This window comes from Pseudophryne corroboree, chromosome 1 (genome assembly GCF_028390025.1).
Source record: "Pseudophryne corroboree isolate aPseCor3 chromosome 1, aPseCor3.hap2, whole genome shotgun sequence".
Taxonomy (NCBI): Eukaryota; Metazoa; Chordata; class Amphibia; order Anura; family Myobatrachidae; genus Pseudophryne; species Pseudophryne corroboree.
This window is the reverse complement of record NC_086444.1, coordinates 850641762-850646973: the sequence shown is the minus strand read 5'-3', so window position 1 is coordinate 850646973 and position 5212 is coordinate 850641762.

Below are 5212 nucleotides of genomic sequence, written 5' to 3'. Positions count from 1 at the left end.
CACATGCGCAGTTTCCCAATTATCAGGAAACTGCGCTTAGAATCACTTAAGAGATCCAAGCTGAATAAGTCCCAATGTTTGATTCTCGTTTGACACGTTTTCCAATGCAAACATCCCCATAGCATTTAGCTTTTATCGTTACGCTCACAATAGGCATAATATTCTCAGACTATGCATCGTATTAGACTTGTCTCGTACATGTTGCTGAATAATGAGGCCACAAAGTTGCATTTTGTCTCTTTAGGAAACAAAAAGAATCCTTATCTCAAATCTGCTGGGAGTAAATCTGAAAGCAGATTTACTAAAGCTTCTAAAAATGAAAAGTGGTGGTGTTGGCCATAGCAACCAATCAAATTCTGACTATTATTTCTCTAGTGCACCCTAGAAAATGATAGATAGACTCAGATTAGTTGCTATGGGACCCCATTTTTCAATTTTAGAAAATTTAGTAAATCTACGGTCTACCCCATGATATGAGTTCTCTTGTAAAATTACTTTTTGCCCTCCCATAGCACAGATTTGTCACAGAATCAGACTATTGTGGCAAATTGCTGGTCTTGCTAAATAGAGCCCTTCGATACTTGTATCTGGTTTGAGGCCTTAAAAGTAGGACCTCCCCAGAGCCATAGCAGCTATTGGACACGTAGTGGATCACCTGACACAAGTTGTAGTTAATTTATTTAAATGAGGTGCAAGAGAAAAGTGACTACAAAGAAATTGCATAAATAAAAATACACTGAGCCACTGCAGTCACCACATATATAACTGGGGAGGTTGGTAATCTTGATCCCAGTGCTTGGAATGCCGGCTCTAAGAATACCAACAGCGGCATCCTGATGCGCAGGATCCCGACACCTAGTAAGTAAGTATGCTAACCCTAACCATCTACACCCCTAACCCTAACCCTCCCTTCCCGCAGCCTGACCCTAACCTTCACACCATTTCCCCACAGCCAGAACCGGCCTTAACCAATATGATGCTCTAGGCAAGATTTTTGCTGGTGCCCCCTAGCACCAACGCTAGTTCTGCCTCTGACCCTGCATCCCTTTCCCAGGACCATCACCCCTCACCCATAGCAGTCCTCATTTTGGTGTTCCTACGCCCTATATTTTAAATAGGAGCAGTGCGCACATTTGGCGAGCAGCTCAAAAAGGAGTGTGTTCTTGCTGGAAGTAGCATGGCCACACAATAGTAAACCCCATTCAAATTACGCCACCCAGTATTGCAACTTTATTCACATTATATCATGCGATAGTGTCCTATCTTCACACAGTAGTACCCCTTTACCTTATAAACGTTACTCCTCACACTTGTGCTCCTTATTCACATTACATCACACTGAATTGCCCCTCACATTAGACCACACTGTAGTGCCCTTTCTACTGTATATGTTATGCCACACACCTTATAGACATAATGCCACACATGAGTAATGCCTTTATACAAATAATACCATACAGTAATGCCCCTTACACATATGACACACATTATGAATGTCCTTATAAACATAATGCTTCTTACATATTAAGCCACACATTATTAATGCCCTTATACACATAATGACACACATAGTGCCCATAATACATATGCGGAACACTACTGCACAACCATCCCTCCCATACACAGCACTCACCTGGCCACTGACACTGTGACCTCTGCCTCTGCTTGGATACAGATGTGTCCACATACATCTTGCCTCAATATGCCATGAAGTAGGAGTTGATTGGCATGAGTAAGCTGGCAGCTCTGCTAACGTCAGGCACCCTTTTTGATGAAAATGCATCTTATTTGCTTTGCTATGTGGCTAGGATGACAAGCAACTTCTGCTGATTAAAATGATATGCTGCATGCCTATATTCTGTGTGTGACTGTGGCTGTATCTGCATACGAAATGCTACGTTACAGTTATTTCCAGGAATACACTATAATGTAGCATTTTGTATGCAGAAACAGTCGCAGTTACACACAGAATATAGGCATGCCGCATATCATTTTAATCAGCAGAAGCTGCTGGTGCCCCTAAGCATACCAAATGCCCTAGGCAATTGCCTAGTTTGCCTATGCCTAGGGCCAGCTCTGCCCGCAGCTAGCTCTAACCCTCCCCAGTAGTGCCTAACCCTAACCCTCCCTACCCGCAGCCTAACCCTATCCCCGCCACAGCCTAACCTTAACCATCCCGAGTGGCACCTCAACCTAAACATGGAAAGGGAGAGGATACAGTGATCTGCTAATTAGTTCATGAGTTTCATCCAATACATTGGTATAATTCTTTGGTTTTAAATGCAAGTTCAAATAGATACAATATATGTTCCAAAGACACATGTTATTTCAAGGAAGCAGTTGTGTGTCACACAAAGCTTGCCAATTGGACTGTATTAGGCTTTGGGTAAAACCATAAATATCAGCTGTCCTGGTAATATATAATATTGTCATGTTACAGATATCTCTCTTGTCTTATATAACAGTACTCTGCAAGTTACAATGACCAGCCCTTTAATTGAAATAATTGAAACTGACATATTAAGTAATGTGATTACAACAGACCTTTCCGATCCACTAATACGTAGGCTTGGCATTGATGCAGTAAGAGCAGTCTTACAATGTTTCATACATTTATTCTGATATGACTTCATTTTTATTATATTCGTTTTAGTTTATAAGAGCATCGGGTGTATCCCATGAAAGGGCAGGGAACCAAGGAACTGTTTGTTATGTCCCCTTTGTTTTGTAAATTGATCTGTATTCTTGATCCTACAATCACCATGTACGATACTTTCCAATACAAACCATCACAATTAATTTGTAACTTAGTAAAGCAATGTCCTTTCACACCAGATGAGCTATAACGTAATTGTGTTTCTACAGAAAGCCTCTTAGAAAGAACTTTTAGCTACAACTTTTAGCTACAAAGTTCACGATAGATATATATATATATATATATATATATATATATATATAATTATTATTATTATTATCCTTTATTTATATGGCGCCACAAGGGTTCCGCAGCGCCCAATTACAGAGTACATAAGCACATAATCAAAACAGGAAAACAGTGACTTACAGTTGAAGACAATATAGGACAAGTACAGGGTAACTAAGCATAACTACACCAGTAAATGACAGAGATAAGTTCCAGGTGGCCAAAAAACTGCATGATTTGGGCAGTTGAGGATTATTAAAGTAAGAAAAGGATAAGCACATGAGGGAAGAGGGCCCTACTCGTGAGAGCTTACATTCTAAGGGGAGGGGTAGACAGACAGGGGTGACACAGATGGGGTACACAGAGAGCGTGGAACAGAGGGTTAGGATGAGATTTGGCTGGGTTTGGTAAAGAAATGGTTCTTAAGAGCCCGTTTGAAGTTTTGTAGAGAGGTGGAGAGTCTGAGGGGGAAAGGTAAAGAATTCCAGAGGAAGGGAGCAGCACATGAAAAATCTTGGAGATAGGAGTGGAGGATGTAATCAGAAGACAGGAGAGTCGGCGTGCATTTGCAGAGCGAAGAGGACGGGTGGGAGAGTAAAGGTCAGAGATGTAAATGGGAGAGGAGTGAGTGAGTGCTTTGTAAGTGAGTGTGAGAAGTTTGAATTGGATTCTGAAAGGGAAGGGAAGCCAGTGAAGGGCTTGTAGGAGAGGAGAGGTGGACGTAGTGCGTTTGGTGAGGAAGATAAGCCGGGCAGCAGCATTGAGGATAGATTGGAGTGGAGAGAGGTAATTGTCAGGGAGGCCAGTTAGGAGGAGATTACAGTAGTCCAATCTGGAAATAATCAGCGAGTGAATAATGATCATAGTGGCATCCTGGGTGAGAAAAGGTCTGATCCTGGAAATGTTTTTGAGATGAAAATGACAGGTTTGTGAGAGGTGCTGAATGTGTGGTTTGAAGGAGAGGGAGGAGTCAAGGATTACACCAAGAAAGCGTACTTGGGGGCTAGAGGAGATAGTCGTGCCATCAATGGATAATGAGATTGTGGGAGGTGAGGTTGTGCGGGAGGGTGGGAATATGATCAGCTCAGTCTTAGACATGTTGAGTTTAAGAAAGTGCTGGGACATCCAGGAAGAAATAGCAGAAAGACAGTTAGAGGTACGAGTGAGGAGAGCCGTGGAGAGATCAGGGGAGGAGAGGTAGATTTGAGTATCATCAGCATAGAGGTGATACTGAAAGTTAAAAGAACTAATGAGTTCACCTAAAGAGGACGTATAGAGAGAGAAAACGAGAGGACCAAGAACAGAACCTTGGGGGACACCAACAGTTAGTGGAAGTGGGGGCGAGGTAGCATCATGAGAGGAGACAGAGAAGGAACGATCAGAGAGGTATGAGGACAGCCAGGAGAGGGCAGTATCGTGTAGACCAAGAGAGTGAAGGATTTGCAGAAGCAGAGGGTGGTCCACAGTGTCAAAAGCAGCAGAGAGGTCAAGAAGAATAAGCAGAGAATAGTGGCCCTTAGATTTGGCTGCATGGAGGTCATTGCAGACTTTTGTGAGGGCAGTTTCAGAGGAGTGGAGAGAGCGGAAACCAGACTGGAATGGGTCAAGCAGTGATTGAGAGAAAAGAAAGGCAGTAAGGCGATTACAGACAATACGCACAAGAAGTTTGGAGGCAAAGGGGAGGAGAGCGATGGGTCGATAGTTGGAGAGAGTGTTAGGATCAAGGGTAGGTTTTTTAAGAATAGGGGAGACGAGAGCATGCTTGAAGGCAGAGGGGACAGTACCTGATGAGAGGGAGAGATTGAGAAGGTGGGCAAGATGGGAACAGGCAGAAGGAGAGAGGTAGCGGAGGAGGTGGGAGGGGATAGGGTCGAGTGGGGAGGTTGTGGGGGGGGGAGGAATGTATGAGGGCCATGACTTCCTCGCCAGATACATGGGAGAAAGACGTCAGAGTTGGTAAGAGGGAAGGGGAGGGGTGGCAAAGGATGGGTGGTGGCTGGTTGCTGGTCTGATGGGATGTGATGTCCTGACGTATGGAGTCAATCTTGGATGTGAAATAAGTGGCAAAGTCAAGAGCAGACAATGAGGAAGGGAGAGGAGGTGGTGGTGGGCAGAGAAGGGAGTTAATAGTGGCAAAGAGGCCCCGGGGGTTGGAAGACTGGGTAGAGATGAGGATTTTGAAGTATGATTGTTTAGCGAGGGAAAGGGCAGCACTGAAGGATGAGAGCATGAATTTGAAATGCAGGAAGTCTGCTTTAGAGTAGAGATGAGCGCCGGAAATTTTTCGGG